Source organism: Nomascus leucogenys, chromosome 7b (assembly GCF_006542625.1).
Source record: "Nomascus leucogenys isolate Asia chromosome 7b, Asia_NLE_v1, whole genome shotgun sequence".
In the NCBI taxonomy this organism is placed as follows: domain Eukaryota; kingdom Metazoa; phylum Chordata; class Mammalia; order Primates; family Hylobatidae; genus Nomascus; species Nomascus leucogenys.
In genome coordinates, this window is record NC_044387.1 from 32294868 (window position 1) to 32314299 (window position 19432).

The following is a 19432-nucleotide window of genomic DNA, read 5'->3' on the forward strand; positions in this document are numbered from 1 at the left end:
GGAAAATGATGCAACTTGAAAATATTTGTAAATTCCATCCACGCACATCCATTTCTTACTATCTCTTAATAAGTGTTGATTGAATGAATTCATACATTTTTCTTCCTAGACAGCTCTAAGCCAGAGGAGTAATAAACTTTATAGCTTTTATTTGTTTTGATTTTGTCTCAGGATGAAATGCTTTGGAGATCCCAAATCCAGTAAAAGACTCCAAATAGAGCTGACAAAAGGTATCCAATTTTCACTGAGTTATCTGGAGAGGGGCATTTCTACCTGGCCCCAAGAGGTGTCTTGCAGTTCTCAGCCATTTCCATGTATGACTTGTCACTAGTGCACATTTTATCATCAAAAAGAAATTCCATTCCTGTGAAAAACCTGGAAGATACAGCCATGACCAATCAACAAAAGGGGACAAGAAGTTTGGAGTAAAATGCAATGATAAAGTAGGGCCATGGTTTCATTGAGGCCTGGTCTGCTGAAGAGTGGACAGCCATATTGGTACCCAAGTTAGATGTCAGTAGAGCACAGTAGAAAGAGTACTTACTGGACTGGGGGTGGAGCCTGGATCCCAGCTCTTATTTGCCATTTGGTTTTTTTTTTTTTGAGACAGAGTCTCGCTCTTTTGCCCAGGCCAGAGTGCAGTAGTGCTATCTAGGCTCACTGCAAGCTCTGCCTCCTGGGTTCACGCCATTCTCCTGCCTCAGCCTCCCGAGTAGCTGGGACTACAGGCGCCTGCCACCGCTCCTGGCTAATTTTTTGTATTTTTAGTAGAGACAGGGTTTCACCGTGTTAGCCAGGATGGTCTCGTTAGCCAGGATGGTCTCAATCTCCTGACCTTGTGATCCACATGCCTTGGCCTCCCAAAGTGCTGGGATTACAGGCGTGAGCCACCACGCCTGGCCGCCACTTGGTAATTCTTGACTAAGGTAAGACCAATTAACATCACTTGGCCTTGGAGTATTCTAAGTCTTTTATTTTATAAATTGAAGAGGTTAAACTCAATGTGCTCTGATGTTCCTATAAACTTCTATGATCAGAAATCAAATATTTCGTAAGCCTCTTCGTAACTATTCAAATCTAAACAGTATTTTTAGGATTTTCTTAAGCATGGTATCTGAGTCTGAAACACATGGTAATAAGAGCCATAGTAATAGTGATAATAATGATGATAATAAAATAGCTGTCATTTATTTATCTGCGAATATTCATAAGGGCCTAGCTTGCATCAGGTGCTGTTCTGGGCAATGAGGGCACAGGAGAGAAGGACACATACCTGAGTTTGGGGAGTTTATATTCTAGTTTAGGGAGACGACATTTAACAAGTGTAATACAGCATGTCTAATTGTGATAAGGACTCAAAGATAAACAGTACAAGGATTGGCAATGAAGAGCGCTGAAAGGCATTTCAGAGCATTCTTTAAAATACTTATTAGGAGCCATGAATTTTACAGGGATTCTCTCATTTCATCCTAACAATAATCTTATAAAAAAATTATTATCTTATACCTACTGTACAGATGAAAGAAATGGGCTCAGAGACATCAATGAAATGGCTCAGGGTCACACAGATCGTTAAGTAGTGAAACTCCAGAGCCCAAATCCTAACCATTATGTACATTAGGTACTGCTTTCCACCAAATGATACAGTACAAGTCTCTAACGATCTCATAAACCAATATAAACACACAGATTCTGTACACTCAGAACTCCTTTTCTTTCCTGCTGTGTTTATCACATAAAACCTATTGAAAGTGTTAACATTATTAGGAGGAAGCATCCTGACACATATGATTTTTTCCTAAATCAGTGCATCTTGGGCAAAGTTTGAAAAGCAGCACATAATAACCACAATTAAAAGACCAAAACTTAACGACAGAGAAAAATAATTACAAAGACTTCATGGCATGTTCCTCAACTGTACTAGGTTGGTGAAATATTCTATACAGATGGACCCTAGGATACTAAAATTTTATTTGTGCATTAGTCCTGTTCAAGGAAATACAAATCACATTTCAATGCAATAAAGTAATTAACACCAGAGACTGTAATAGAATCAAATTTCACATAGAGCAGGGACACACAAGGGTAACATAGTGAAATGGTTAAATGCATGGATTCAGTACTCAAATACCTGTTCCAGCTTGCTCTGTCACTAACTCTACCTTCTTAAAAGCCTACTACCTTCTCTGAATGCTGGTTTTCTTATCATTATGATAGTAATAGTAATAGTATCAATCTTATATATTTTGTGAGAATTAAAAGAGTTAATGCATGTTAAAGGCTTAGCTCAGTACCATCAAACAGGAAATGTACAATAAATGTTATTTATTACTGTTATTATCATGAATGGATGTGCCACCTTGAGCAAAGGGGATTTGAATACGCAGAGAAGTAAAAGGTCTGACACTTAACAGTATACCTGATGTTATTTTTCCAAGAACCTATCTACACATGAGTGTTGAAGGAACCACTACTCCCCCTTCCCAAATTGCTGCCTCGGGAATATATTTAGAAACTAATTGTTAACAGTAGCAGCATATCCAAACAAAAAGGGCAATGACATAACTTTGACTCCTTTCTGTACATTTATATAAATAATTCAACTAATGAGTGTCTTACAAGAAGAAAGAATGAAAATGACGCCACTGGTATGTAAAAATATTCACATCAACTCAGCCCCTTTTGTTAACTCACAATAGCTACTGATTATCTGATTATTCCATCTCATCTGTGTTTGGATGACTTCAAGGCACTTCCCAGCAAGTAAACTCATAATATTAAAGCAATGTTCTTTCCCAATTTATACCAGATTTCATCCCGTCATATCAACAGCCCATATAGCCAAAGAAAGGGCTTTCTTACACATGGTTTCCATGGTGTTTATGCCTTTCTATCCTAAACAGACAGAGGCATTAAGCAATGCATGTCAATCCCATTATGAGACTGTGAAATGGGCAGAAGTTTTGTTACACACTCATGCAATCACACACATTGCGAACATCCTGTTTATTTGGCTCATCCTCTGATGATTGGCTGTGGTATATCAGCACATTACTGACAGCTGGGAATTTCTCCAGTGGAACATGCCTTTCCTATGACAAACATCCAAAGAGCAATGGGAACATGTGTCTGCCCACTGTGTCCATACAAAGCAGCCCGGTTTCTCCAAATGCAGAGCATATTGGGTGCTTGGATTTTCTCAGAACACCACCGACAGGCCCCTGGTGACCTTTAGGGGCCATATGAGATAATACATTCTTAGACCCCTATTTCCGGACTGCTCTGGGCAAGGTCAGGATGGCAAATGTCCCACTTCCACAATATCAGATGTTACGGTAATTCCTTTTAGCTAATGCGTAAGAGCAAAGGAATGCCTTCAAACCTCATCTAGGCCCTGTGGAATCTGTTGAAAATGCATGACAGCTGTGGGCTTTGGCGAGGTTGTCTGTGAATGTATGAGATTTGGAAACCATTCAAAGCTAGAAATAACTGTACAACTCATAACGCTTCCCCACTGCTCGCTCTCTCTCTCTCTCTTCCTCCACCCCCCCATCCCCCCCGTCATTCTCTCTCTTCCCATCACTCATTTCTCATGCACTGTATCTGGGTCACAATCTCATCCTCCTGACTCAAATGCATCATCACTGCTGGGAACTGTGGATAACATCCTCCACACAAAAAGATGGGAAAAGAAGAAAGAGGCAGGGGTGGCGGTGGGGGCAACAGAAGGATTTTAATAAGGCACAAGAACAGGAAATTGAGAAAGATCTTTTTTTTCAGTATCCAACTGGGAGTTGAGAAGCAGCAGCAAACTCACACTTATTTAAAGGCCCATCTGCAGATAGAATCATCCTCGGGTGCTCGAATGATGTGTAAAGGCACTTGGTTTTCTAAACCTGAATAATACTTTGAAAGGCTATGGCTATTTATACTTCACTTTTGAAACTTTTATGTGTATTTTATGCACCTCACAATTAACTCTCACAGCAAAAGGGTTTGTGAGTGACATTTTTGAGAAAAGTAGGATAATTAGGAAAAGGAACTGAGAGAAAAGCGGTCAAGCTCAAAAGCCGGCTTTTTATTGATATGACTAATACCCAACTACACTATTGATTCTGACCTCAGAATTGCTACTCTTGAAATTTCGACTTAAATATAATCTCAAGATTCAAAGACTCAGCAACCTGATTCATAAACGATGTGACATCCTGGTAATCACTGGCTTTTTTTCCTGTAACTTCTGCTACTTCTACATAGATTTAACATACTACCTCTTGGCACAATCAGGTTGTTCAGCAGTTTTTACTTTCTAGTTAACCCCAGGTTTTTTACATGGTGGCTGTGGGTCAGTCATTGACCGTAATGACTTTTCAGCAGTCTAAACTAAGAGGCACATTATCCACAGTTTATCCAAGATAACTCCCCAGGATGGAGCTTTACAGCTAATGAATTATTTTGGCAGTTAATATTATCCCACTGATACCCTAAAATGAAACAAAAACACATAGATAACATTAAAACAACTAATTTAGAACATGGGAAACTATGTAAAGAAGGAAAAAAAACCTTCCTATACAGAATTTTGCTGCATGCTGTCATGAATTTCATTAGCTACTTGGATCTAATTGAGTGTTGAGAAGCAAAGGAAAAACAGGTCTGCCATCCATACACTAACAGTTACAGCATCTAATGCAAAGGAGAGATCCCCATAGAAACTCACAGAGAAGGCCACAGATGCTCCCTCAGGGGCATTCACTCTTACATTTAGATCATTTCTAATTAGCTGTGTTATCTGGATTCCCAGGCCACGATGAATTAAAAACTGCACTAGAGGAAGACAGGGATCTAGAAGAGGGGAGCATGCTGGCAACAGGCAGGGGCACAGCTGGTCACCTCACAGCAAGAGAAAAGAGCAGCACGATTGTCAGGGTATTTAGGAAAGAGGCCCCAGAACATTAAAATATCACACAGAACAATAATGGATGTGTCTAATGTTGACGTTGGGTCAGCAGGGAGAAGATGCATTCTGTATAAGAATCCAGGGGAACTATACAATATGTTTTAGGTATATTTATATCAAAACAATTTAAGTTATAAATTTTGGTACTTCAAAGGAGTTGATTTCCTTTATGTCTAAAACGAAAATACATGAAATACTTCTTTGTCTCCAAATAACAGATTTTATTAAATCACTGTATTTAAATACAGAAGACTTATACATAAAATTTAATATCAGTGTCTCTTTTTTTTTTTTGCTCAGACTCCACAAGATACACATTGCATGCCATTGTCTTTAATTAAACACGTCCTAAATAACTTCAAGAGTATCCTACCACAGCCAGGCATGGTGGCTCACATCTGTAATCCCAGCACTTTGGGAAGCCGAGGTGTGCGGATCACTTGAGGTCAGGAGTTTGAGACCAGCCTGTCCAACATGGCGAAATCCCGTCTCTACTAAAAATACAAAAAATCAGCTGGGTGTGGTGGCGTGCACCTGTAATCCCAGCTACTCAGAAGGCTGAGGCAGGAGAATTGTTTGAACCTGGGAGGTGGAGGTTGCAATGCGCTGAGATCAAGCCATTGCACTCCAGCCTGGGTGACAGAGCGAGACCCTGTCTCAAAAAAAAAAAAAAAAAAAAAGAATATCCTATCACAAACAGAAATCTAAAAAATTGTGAAAGTATCACTCTATACACATACACACACACACACACACACACATGTACACCACACCAACGACATGAACACTGCAGGAGTGTACCTTCAATGTCAGTTTCACAAAGGGAAGGGGAATGAATTAGTCAAGCAGAGTGAGGTGATGAGCATTTCACATGAAGGACATTCACAGGCAGATTCAGGAAGGAGGTAGAAATGCTTAGGAACTGGCTTGTCTAGATGAAAGGCTAGGTGCTTGTCCTCCTGTCTCATCATGCCTTCCCTCTTCTCAGCTTCTCAGTGCTCACTCTTCCTGGCACTGACATTCTCATGCCTTGTCATAACATCAAGGCAATATACTAACCTGGCTCTCATTCTGTAGCTATGACTCCACCTACTGCTAAGCTCCTTTTATAAATTCTACAATGGACACCTTTGGTCCATTGTAGAATTGACACCATTGTAGAATGGACACCAGTTGTCTACCAGCACCACATCCCCTTATTCTGATAACTGCCCTTTACCCTATCGCTTTAGTTTCCTAAGACTGCCACAGTAAATGACCACAAACTGGGTGATTTATTACAGCAAAAATTAATTCTCTCTCAGTTCTAGAGGCTGGAAGCCAGAAATCAAGGTGTCAGCAGAGCCATGCATCCTCTGAACCTGTAGAGGAAAATCCTTCCCTGCTTCTTTCAGCTTCTAATGTCCCCCCCCAGCATTCCTTGGCTCCTGTCAGCATAACCCCAGGCTCTGCCTCCATCTTTGAATGGCCTTCTCTTCTGTGTGTCTGTGTGTCCTCTCTTCTTATAAGGATGCCAGCCACTGGATTTAGCACCCACCGAAAACCCAGTATGACTCATCTCAAAGTTCTTAACTAATTGCATCAGCAAGACTCTATTTCTAATTAAAGTCACATTCTGAGATCCAAGGTAGACATAAATTTGCAGGGGACACTTCAGCCTACCACACCTATCCACATAGTTACCACAAAATCAACCACATTTTACAGCACAATTCTATACCTCGGCTATGCATAAATATTTCATCCATAGACTTCAGTGGAAACAAATTGATCTGCACTCAACAGCCATTCTTCTCCTCTTCTTCCCTAGTTGGGTAGATACCTACCTCCAAATTTAGCTGGTAAAAGATCCAGATACTTGCTTTCCCAAGCTCCTTGCAGTCAGAAGTGATCTGGCTTCATGGGACTCAGTCCAACCACTAAAACAAAAAAGGAAATTCAACAGAGACTTTATTTACCAGGAAGTTTAGAGGCCAACACTCGTAATGACTCCAGTCAAAGCCCTGTGCCCCATTTTTAATTTTAATATTTTTCTGGTTTTCTTAAAGAAGATCCCAAAATTGTATTAGGTTCAGATCCCATTAACCCTGAAATGCAGTTATTTCTCTCCAAATAAAAAGAGAATGTCACACAAGGAGAGTTATTTTTCCTGCCTCTTTTCTGCTTCATATGCTACCAGAAGGATATGGTTATGACAACAATAGCATTAATGCTTCCACCCACAGAATGCTAAAATAATCCTAGATAATCTGCCCCTTGACATCATTTAGCTCTGACCAACTCTAGAACCCCCCCGCTAGACTTCTTGTTATGTAAGAAAAATACACAATAAGAGATTATTCATGTTTTTTGTTGTGCAGCAAAAAGCATCCTAATACTATTGGTATGTCTTGAACTAAGCAGGGACAATTAGTACCTCATCCTGATTTTTGGACTCAAGAGCCAAAGAGTCATGCCAATGCGTCTCTGTTGACTGAAATCATAAGCTATAAAATTTTGGAAATTTTGGTTACCTGAGTTCTTGCCACATGGAAAAAAACTCTTTAGAAAGAGATAAGAATGAACTTGACATACGGAGAAAAGAAGCATGGCTAAGAGACAGGGAAAGAAGCTTGATGCTGGGGTTTGGTTCCTGATACTATAAAAGATATTGACCTTTCTCCAATCATGGTTGTCCCATTCTTTCATAGCTTAGTGTTCCATTAAAATCGCCTCTTTTGCTTAAATCAATTCAAGTGGGATTTTGTTCACTCGTAAGTTAGACAATAATAAAACTTCTTTTTCTTCTCCCAGATGTTACCATTCTCTAACTGTCCTTTTCTTCTTTTATTTTTCTTTGCCTTATTCCAAGGAGCCTGAATCCTATCCAATGACTTCAAATGTCCTTGCGATTAAAAAGAAGCTTTGCAGTCAGATACACCTGGGTTCACTTCCTGGCTCTGTTAGCAAGTAACTATCTCAAAGCCTTGTTTATATCATCTCAAAGAGAAGGATTGTGGTAACAGCAACCTCATGTGGTTCTAAGGACTAAATGAGCTGGTACGTGTAAAATATTCAATAGAATCATTGACACATAGGAAACACTTATGAAATGTATTGATTATCACCACAGAGGCAAATATCATTATTATAATTTCTGAACCACAATGCAAAAATCATTCACTAATCCTAATCTCTGCCTTGCCCTCTAATCCTGTATCTCTTATTTCCTTCTGAACTTTCCCATTAGTATTTCCTAATTTCCTCTTAAACTAAACTGATTCTTCTTACTCTTCTTCCTTCCCTCACTCCTCTCCCGCCCACACTGCAATTCACATTTGCCATTTGGTGGTGGTGGTTGTTAATTACCCTGTCACAGAGATGTATAAAACTTATTCTTAAGTTTAAGAAAACAAGGATTATGAATTACAGTTATTTGCATTTTTGTACTTAGTTTAGTTCAATATTTTTTTTTAAATAACGCTGTATAATCATGAATCTATTGTGCACAGATGGTGGTTGAAAAAACAAATATCTTTTGTACTCATAAAATATTACTTTTTTTCTATGAGGAGATATGAACATATGGGCAAAGTATTATAGTATTTCTCACATTTTTCCAGGCATTACAAAAAAAATGCAGTGTTTAGAGATTTCAGAACTATAGATCACTCCTAGTCCAAGTAAAGTTTCCTTCAGAAAGTATTACCTTTGGGCCTGTGTAAGAATATCCTCCTTTGGGCCTCACGCTTTAGAGAGTGCCACACATTATGAACATACTAACCCAAATTTAAAACAGAATACGTGGATATATCATCACCTGGGGTCCAGCAAGCAGAGCCCAATCTGTGGTTTTAAATGCAGGTTCTCGTCAAACCTCCTTCAAGTCCCAAATAATCAACTCTTCAAACCTCTTGTCATTTGTCCCCAGAACAAAAGATGACTGCATGAGAATGGTATAAAATGGCATGAGGCCAGCTGCTGCTGACTTCAGAGATGATACTACTTTGTTATATGGGAAAGATGTGAGCAGCAGAAGAGTTAGGTAAGAGAAAACACAAATTAATTAACTTGTACAGTTCTTCTTTTTAGTGTGGGTGCAAAGGATTCTTCATAATGAAGCATCTTTCCCAGCTGTTGCTGAGCTGTTCTTCTCCATAGGTTCCAGGTGTGGCATGTGGACACATTCATACTTTATTAAATTACTACGTTTGCAATAGGTGCACAAGGAAGCTGAGCAACAGTCCGCAATATTAAACATTTAAAATTTTTAAGAGCTAAACAACACAGAATAGCAAAATATGCTCAAAAATACACATAGTAATCTTGGATACTTTGCCAACTTCTAGACAAATAAACACCATAGCCTCACACATTTTTAAAATTTTGAAATTATATAGCTATCAGAGTTTTTAGCTAAACTTGTATCTTTTAAATATTTATACTAATAATATGTAGACTTCATTCATACTTCAATCCTAGGCCTCGCAACCTTGCAAGTGTTAAGAGTAAGTCTATCTATTAAGGCACTTTGTGGATTCAAGACAACTTTGAAATACAGGGACCAGTTGGAAGTTAGGACTGGCAATACTTAAGGAGGGACCACCAAGGAAGAGAAAGGTACAAAGCTGGCATGCCCAGGCTATACTAGAATATGGGGTCCATGAGACCATGAAATGTGTCTGGTTTTTGTTTTGCTTGTTTTGATGGCTCTTTGGAGGCTAGAATAGTGTCTGGCACATAGTAGACACTCAAAAACACTCACTGATTGAAGGATTAATGAATGACAGCAAGAGTCAAATTTTTGACTAGAGCATACACTACATAGAAGAACAGTGGGAAATAAGGCTTACAGGAGCAGATGATGGGCATCAGAAGAGAGTACAGATGACTTTTTTAAATTTATCAGTAAGTGGAGCAAGATTTTGTGATAGATGTTGACAGGCATTATCTCCCCTCTATCCTCTCTTCAAGATGAGGTCAACTTTGTTCTGAGGCATGGAAATCTTCGTGGAAAGGAGTAAAGAGGTTACTGGGAAAAAAAGAAAGGAGAGAAAAGTTGTTTGAAGGATCTTCAGGAGACTTTTCAGACAAGTTTAGGTGTGCCTCTTGAGGTTTTATTTGCATAAGGGCTCAACACACTCCTCGTGAGAATAGCTAGAAACTCTTTAGAAATAATTGTGAGCTCTAGGACTGAGATGTCTAGACAAAGGGGAGGGATAGAAGTCACCTCCTCACCTCTTGGGGAGTTTCCATAAAACAGAAGAAACTCATCTTGTATGTTACAGAGCTGTGTCCTTGTCCAGAGAAAGTGGTCAACACAAGGATCACAAGGGAGCATAACATGGAGTGCAGTATTGCCTGGATTAATTCACTGTTCCCTCTGAGTCAGTCCTTGAGGGAAATTTGCTAAGTTCCTCATAATAGAAAAGCATTAAAAAGAAATAAAAGAGTGATTCAAATTAAAGAGTCAAAACATTAAAGACAAAGGGAAAAAATAAGAGAAGTTTCTCTACAGAACCTATCAAAAGATTGCAATGCAGCATAGAAGCCTGTTAGTGCAAAACTCTTTAAAATTCTGAGAACAGAAAAAGAGAGCAAATTACATGAAAGATTCACTTCTCCCAAATAGTCTAAGTTAATTGTTCCAGTTTTAAAGTTCTCTCCTCAGCCAAGTTTCTGTAGAATTTCCACTTTTAGTTCATAAATATTTTTCTTGCTAAAATTGAGGCTTCAGTATATGCCTCTTGACCTGGGTTCACATTTTATAGCCGAAAAAATATATGAAACCTCTAAGGATATCATAGCCAAATTGTTGAATTTTAGTTGGTTTAGGTCAGAGGGAAGAATCCATAGAGCTTTATGTACTTTCTACCTGAAATAAAGAAAGACCCAAGTTTGCCTAAAACTCGGCCAAAACCCACCAATTTATCTGGGGCCAAAGTTCTCAGTTAATCTGGCACAAATATGGAGTTTTTAATGATACCTGACACCAGGTGAATTTTTTTAAATGATTTTAAGACTAACATTCATAAGGCTATAGAAAACAAAAATTTTCCATTGACCAAATATTCATTTAAAAGTTAAGAATAGAAAATAAAGTTTCTTAGAGTAAGCTATCACACAATACAATTATTTTTTATTTTAAACTGGTGGTTTTCCCAAAGTAGGCAGATAATAATTTCATGCTTTCATGTGGCTGAAGTCTCTCAGTTAAGACTTTGTCTGAAACATAAAATCAAAGTTCAAATACTCCTCTCCTAGTTAGTGATTCTTTCCACCCAAATTGCATAAGCCAAGGTCAACAAGAATAAAATGTATGAGTGAATGGAGATTTTGAAACAACAAATTATTTGTACTGTGGTTATGATTAAGATATAAAATAGGGAAGGAAAATTAAATTCTACAAACTTGCTTTATGAAAGCTGACAGTTTGTTAAAACCCAGAAAATAGAAATTCCAATTGGAACACAACTTTTCTTAGTTCTAAAGCATTAGTCAACTGTTAAGAAGTAAAGTCTGACTTTCTCTAATGAGGAGAAAAGTGAAAGATAAATTTAAGCCAGGTTATCTTCCTCCCAAGGTATATTTTTGATATTTCCACTGGGGATTAAATGAACAAATCTAGCGAGCTATTTCTATGTTCCCAATACATCTACCAGAGAAGACATGAATTTTATCCTTTAAAGTTAATAACTTAGGTGAACCAACCAAGCATAAGAAAGATAGCTGAGGAATACCAGAACACAAAATAAATTATAATTCACATGCTAGATTTGTTTAAACGTAAAGAAAGTTGTAGGCTAAATTTTAAGAACAAGTAGGTTTTGAGTGAGAGACCGATCTAATAACCTTTAGTAAATGCCTGTTATTGACAGACACTGAGTGAGGTTGTGCATAGTTTGTGCTCTTTGAGAAAAAGATTGATGGAGGATACAGATATATACAGAAGGAGACAGCCAGTGAAATTCAGGAGGCAACAGAATAAGAGTATGTTCACTGTGCAGTGAGAGCAGCCGAGAAAGCACCAGACTCAGCCTGGAATTGGGGAAACCGGGGATGGGGGCAGGGGAAGCCTGCTTGAAGGAAGATTGGACACTAGACACACAAAAGGAGGGGGAAGCTGTACTAGGCAGAGAAACTGTATGGTCAACAAAATCAACAAGCTGTAAAGTCTGTGGGTTAGGGATTGGAGACGGATCAAGAAATAAACAGAAATACTTATCAAGAAACACTGGGAGGTAAGCATAGAGAGCTGAACTGGGGCTGGATATGGCAGTATAGTGGGTTGAATGGTAGTCCCCAAAAAGATATAAATATATCCTAATTCCCAGAACTTCTGAATGTTAGCTATTTGGGGAAAGAATTTTTGCAGATGTAACTAAATTAAAGATCTTGAGATTTACCGATCATCCTTGATTGTCTGGGTGGACCTACATGCCATGACAGATGTCATAAGAGTAAGGCAGAAGGATGCTTGTCAGACAGGGAGGAGAAAACACAGAAGAGAAGGAGACACAGTGCAGATGGATGCAGAAACTAGAATTTTGCCTCCACAAGTTAAGTAATACTAATAGCTCTCGGAAGCTAAAAGAGGAAAAAAAAAAAAAATTTCTTCCTTAGAGCCCACGGAGGGAGTATGGTATTACCAAGAACTTGATTTCTTGATTTTGGACTTCTGTCCTCCAGAACTGTGAAAGAATAAGTTTCCATTTTTCCACTGTATTAAGAAACCAAGTTTGTGACAGTTCGTTATGGCAGTCCTGAAAATCTAGCACAGATTGTCTGGAGTTTCACATTGAATCCTGGCTTGCCCTGGTGGGCAATGGCTTTATTTTGTTTTGGAGCTGGGTTAAAAGTGAAATATAAGGCCAAGCACAGTGGCTCATGCCTGTAATCCCAGCATTTTGGAAGGCCAAGGTGGGCGGATCACCAGAGGTCAGGAGTTCGAGACCAGCCTGGCCAACATAATGAAACCTCTTCTCCACTAAAAATACAAAAATTAGCTGGGTATGGTGGCAGGTGCCTATAACCCCAGCTAATCAGGAGGCTGAGGCAGCAGAATCACTTGAGCCTGGGAGGCGGAGGTTGCACTGAGCAGAGATCGTGCCACTGCACTCCATCAAACCTGGGCAACAGAGTGAGACTCCATCTCAAAAAAAAAAAAAAGTGAAATACAAGATTGATAGCAAGTTGGGTCAGAGATTATAGGAGAGTTAACCTGTTAACAGGTGCTGTGATCTGAACATTTGTCTCCTCAAAATTTATTTATTGAAATCCTAACCCCAAAGGCAGTGGAATCAGGATGTGGGACCTTTTGGTAGGTGATAAAGTCACAAGAGTGGAGCTCTCATGATTGGATTAGTGCTCTTATAAAAGAGACCTCCAAAAGCTAGCTAGCCCCATCCACCATGTGAGGGCACAGCTAGGCACTGTCTATGAGGAATGGGTTTTTACCAGACACTAATCTGTCAGCACCTTAGTCTTGGACTTCCCAGCCTCCAGAACTGTAAAAATGAATGTTTGTTGTTTACAAGCCACCTAGTTTACTAGTATTTGTTACAGCAGCCTAAATGGATTAATGCAGTAAGAATTCAAGAAAGTGGTCACTTGTTGTCAAACATAATTTTCAAAATCTTAAGACAATGTAATTCTCATGTAGATGCATAGTCAAAGTTTTATTGAATTTGTTAAGGGAATCAGCAAGAAGTAAAGGGCATTATTTTGCTGGTCATTATACTAAAACATACTGACCCATGTATATAGAGTCAGTGAAAGAAAAGAAGAAATCTGGAATGGGCTTGCTAAATTAGAATAACAACAACAACAAAAAACCGAGTATTGTCTGATAGGGCCAGAGACATGAACTTTGAGGTGATCTTTTTTACTGGGCTGAAACCATTTGCATTACTACCACAACAATAAACACATGCACCCTCTTGGCTTTCTGCAAGTTAAGATCTGTGCTTACAAAGCTATAAAATGTTGCCATGGATAACAATAAATAGCAAGTCAAGGAAAGTTACATTCTTAAGACAGAAGACCTTTAGGTGAGCTTGTTAGACAATGCCATCACTTAACAATGTAAGTCACACAGTTATCTTTTCCCATACTTCCCAAGTTTTGGATAATAACATTTTCTTATTATTTGGCACTGAAGTTGAGTCAAAAGTAGAGGAAAAAGCATATATTTTAGAGACCCTGCTAAGAAAGCATTTATAAGACTAATATCTATCTCATTGTTAAGAGAATTAAATAAGTTATTACATGCAAAGCCCTTGGAAGAGCACCTTCTCCAATATTCCCTGTCATTCTCTTACATTATCCTGATATAATTTGCTTGGAAAGTCTTCTAGGAAAATATATTTTTAGCAAAGTACATTCATATTCCTATATTCAATAATATCTGAGTAACTACTATGTCTATAATGTTACATGATAATTTTCTTCAAGGATTTTTATATTATTGCTAAGACTTGAAACTGTTAAAGGTTTAACACATGAAATAATAAAAGAATACAATATTGTATAATCAATGTTAACCACATTTAGTTAAAGATCAAAATATATGATTCTCTTCTTACATAGCTCTGAAATGTACAGTTTCTCAGAGTATTTTGCACGTACTTGGGGAAGTTAATGAAACATGATTACAAAGCTAACAGGATACTAGATTTCATAGATAACCAGAAAGGAGAATTGTGATTTTTCTCCTCTTGAGAATATAGTAAGGACAAAATTAGCCCTCAAAACAGACTTAGTAAGAAGATGAAATTCCTTGGAAATATGATACAAACAGAAGACTTTGTTGGCAGTTGATGAAAAAATGTGTTCATTGATATTTTTTGTTAAATAAAACAGTTTGGTGCTTTTAAAAGGAGCTATTAAATATAATAGCAACTTCTATTTTAGTGGCTACACAGATGAAAACTTTATGCCAACTTATCTAATTAAACTTTAATTTTAACATTGGAATTTATCCAGTACTATACATACAATGTGACAGACATAAGAAACTTGTTTCCAGGATGATACTTCTTACCCACAAATTCAATGAAAGTACTTACATTTAGTTCCCACAGTACCTGGTTCATGACTAGTATAGCATTTATGGTATTGTATTACAATTTTTCTCACTGCCTCCTGCAATAGAATGGTAGCTCTTCAAAGATGGGAACTATGTCGTTCTCATCACAAAATTTATAACATAGTGCCTGACCCACCCTAGATTCTCAATTAATACATTTTAAATTGTAAAGGAATGAAATACTTCCAATTAATAAATAAATGAAAGATTTGGAGGCATCTTCCCACAAAATGAGGTTAAGGTAGGTGTGCTAATACTGTATATATAATGATACCTCTAATGGTGACTTATTTTACTTTGTCCCATGGCTGTATAAAAGATCCTTCAAAAGAAAATATCATTCGGAGTTTATAATCCAAGCAACTGGTCATTTTCACAGATATCTCTATCTCATATCATGCATATTTATTTACTATAAATAGAATATGTTATAATATGCTTAGATATATAATACATATTAATATATTATAAAAATATGTTAGTTAAAAGAGTGACAGATTTTATTAACTTAATTAACTACTGTGTAAGAATGAATTCTGGCCCTTGCTCCTGGCTTTCAGGAGGTGATCTCTACACCCTTGGAACTTCTGCGCGGTAAGAGTGTATTTGTTATTCATAACGAACCCTCAAGCACACCCGAACAGTTTATGCTAATGAGATGATTTATGGTGAACCCCTTGGTGTCGACCCAACTTCCAGGGAGGGAGGAGAGCTGAAAACATAGCAATGGTTCAATCAATTATCCCACATAATGAAGCTCCCATGAAAACTTCAGATACTGAAGATCAAGTGAGGCTCCCTCCTGGGCAGTACTCGTTGAGTATTGTCTCACATAGTAGCCTAGAGGAGGTAATGCCATCCAGGATTCCAGGGGGAGACAACCAGAAACTTTGCCTCCCAGAATTTGCCCAGTGTGTTTCTTTCTTTGGCCAGTTCTAATTTGCTTCCTTTCAACAGAAAACTAATCACAAATATAGCACTTTCCTGAGTTCTGTGAGTCATAATAGCAGGTTATCAAAACTGAGTGTGGTTTTGGGAAGTCTCTGAACTTGCAATTGCTGTCCAAAGGTGAGGGAAGTCTTGTGGGGACTGTTCCCTCTGATGTTACAATTTGGCAAACTCCTTACAACTGCTTAGAGGAGATAGTATTTATGTTTCATTTCTCTTTTGCACTTTTATAGAGAAGAAAACTATCATAATGGGAGATCTAAGGAAGCTCAAAAGCAAATAAGAGAAACAGGTGGATGAAGAAGGGGAGCCCAGAAGAAAACAGACCATCAAGAAGTTTTAGAGTTAAGAAAAAGAAAAAGTGCTGCTCAATCTTTGCCATATTGTTTGAATATTTGTCAAATTGTGTGAGTAATAGAATATGGAGAGAAATTAGTCATGTCCATAATTTGGTAAGCCTGAGAGCAGGAGGGCAAACAGAGGTACACTAGGGAATTAGGAGTTATCTAGATCTAGTTAGTATCCTCATATCATCTAAGAGTCCACAGAACTCAATGTGGAAGAATGAATGTGCCCACTTGAAATGAATAAAATATTCTTTTCGCAACAAAATGAATGATTTTGGATAAGTCATTCTTCCTGCCTCACAAAAGGAAGTGATGAACATCCTTAATAATCAAAGGTATTGCCACTGAAAATGGAAATCCTTTTACTGTAAGTCCTTTTGAAAGAAAGGATCATATTCTTTTTTTTTTTTTTTTTGAGACGGAGTCTTCCTCTGCTGCCAGGGCTGCAGCGCAGTGGGGTGATCTCAGCTCACGGCAACCTCCGCCTCCCGGGTTCAAGCGATTCTCCTGCCTCAGCCCCCTGAGTAGCTGGGACTACAGGTGCGCCACCACGCCCAGCTAATTTTTGTAGTTTTAGTAGAGATGGGGTTTCACCATGTTGACCAAGATGGTCTCAATCTTTTGACCTCGTGATCTGCCTTCCTCAGCCTCCCAAAGTGCTGGGATTACAGGTGTGAGCCACCACGCCCAGCCAAGGAGGACCATATTCTACACATTGTTTTATATCATATTGTCTATCTTGTTTGAGTCTCCTACATTTTTTCTTTATGAATGATTTAAAAGACACCAATCAAACCCATAGTTCTAGGGCACATGAGAATGTAATGTTCAATATGTGCTTGAAGAACAACCATTCAGGGACTGTCAATCAGGACTCCAAACTAAGATATTTAAAGAGTAGCCAACAGTCAGGATGGGTAAGTCAAATTTGAGGGACTACAGAATTCAAGGAAAAGTCAGGAATGTGGGGAATCTTAACTAATCAAGAATTTAGGGAGGGACTTAGGGAGTCAATTAATCAGGCAGCTCAAAGCAGAACTATACAGCTACTGGGATATGTCGGAGGGTCATATATGCTTATCGCCATTCTATAAGGAGGCTGTCCTATTCAATGAAATTTTCTTAGAATTTGGGAAAATTTAGCACCTATTTTCCAAAAGCAGAAAAAAGGACAGAGTGCCTCTGTAACAATGTATGTCTACACAGACATGACCAGGGATTTATGGAGGGTTCAGTAAGTGTTGCAGTAAACAAAGTCTAGCATGAAAAGTGAAAGCCACTGGCTGTTTTTTGTTCAAAGTGGAGCCCTAAGGAATGGTATAGCACAATAAAAAATTTTGTTGTTTAATCAGGAAAAATTCAAATCCCTTAACACAGGATCAGCATACAATAGAAACTCAAATGAGGGACTCCTTATGACAAAATGAAGGGAAAACAGGTAATTCAAACTAAAATAATTAAAGGAGACAATACAAATTTAAGGAAATTTAAGTCTGCTAACTATATAAAAAATATATAATACTTTTTGAATATGCTGTTCCCTCTACAAAGAATGCAGTTCTCCAACACATTTGCCTCTTCGTCCAATTAACTCATCCACCAAATGTCAGCTCCAGTGCCTTTGTTTTCCCAAGAGAAGGTTTATCTTGTCCCCAGTGAGTTTCCTTTATTTTATATTCTCATACAACTTTGCTTTTTCTTTTATCTCTTATATTTCAATTTTCAGCTACATAAGCATTTATATAATACCTTTCTCCACCACAAGACTGTAGGTAATATATCTATCTTTATTCACTATTTTAACCCTATCACTAGAATATAGCTTTTCTCTTGCTAGCAGTTCAAACATATGGCTTGAGTGCATAAATGGATGAATAAATGAATATCATCACCAACAGAAGCCATTAGTATACTTTTAACTCCAATTAAAATAAGCAGAATACAATGTGTTTGATCAGATTAACACGTAGAAAAAAATCTGAGGGAAATGAAGGACAAATACAGAATACTACTGAAATTTCCCCTTTCAGAAATTAAAAAAAAATAATAATTGGACTGGTGACTGCCCTTTCTTTGGACAATGTCTCCTCTAAACCCAGTTACTGACATCAGACCACATAATGAAGTAAAACTGTACAGTAATTTATCTGTGCCAATGGAGGATGCTTTTGAAAACAGTCTTAGTCATGTTCCCAGTACATTCAGCAGTGTTATTCGCTTCTGAAGCTCCCAGTTGTAACTATGGTGAGGAGAGCTGGAGAAGAACTTGGTGAAAATGATTATAAAGCAGAGAAACAGATACCATGATGAAAGCTTAAAGGAATCAGGATTATTTCATTCCCAGAAAAAAGCCAGCAGATTAAATAATGGAATCATATGGGGGGTGAGCAGCTGTTCTACATTCCCAACAAACATAGGTAAGGGAAGAAGGACTCAAGCTCAGCATCAAGAAATCCTCCTCCAGGCCAACATACCCTCCATCGTACTGACACGTGGAGCAGTTAATCCTCCCATTAACTCGTTATTTAGCATTAGGTGTATCTCCTAATGCTGTCCCTCCCCCCTCCCCCCACCCCACAACAGTCCCCGGAGTGTGATGTTCCCCTTCCTGTGTCCATGAGTTCTCATTGTTCAATTCCCACCTATGAGAGAGAACATGCGGTGTTTGGTTTTTTGTCCTTGCGATAGTTTAGTGAGAATGATGTTTTCCAGTTTCATCCATGTCCCTACAAAGGACACGAACTCATCATTTTTTATGGCTGCATAGTATTCCATGGTGTATATGTGCCACATTTTCTTAATCCAGTCTATCGTTGTTGGACATTTGGGTTGGTTCCAACTCTTTGCTATTGTAAATAGTGCCGCAATAAACATATGTGTGCATGTGTCTTTATAGCAGCATGATTTATAGTCCTTTGGGTATATACCCAGTAATGGGATGGCTGGGTCAAATGGTATTTCTAGTTCGAGATCCCTGAGGAATCGCCACACTGACTTCCACAATGGTTGTTAACTGCTCCCCACTTTTCCAATGCTCCAGCCCTCTTCTATCTCTTTCCTCATGGCTTTCCTTACAAGTTCTTCTTGTAAAAAAAATCTCTATGAATACAA

General features: G+C 38.2%; 1 long non-coding RNA gene across 1 annotated transcript in view; it reads right to left on the reverse strand.

The window, feature by feature from the left end:
• LOC105740004 overlaps positions 1-19432 on the reverse strand; it is a 270477-nt gene that overhangs the window by 99821 nt on the left and 151224 nt on the right. Inside the window, exon 4 of the long non-coding RNA XR_001116006.2 lies at positions 6787-6879. This is a non-coding gene — a long non-coding RNA (uncharacterized LOC105740004). The remainder of the gene's footprint in view (positions 1-6786; positions 6880-19432) is intronic.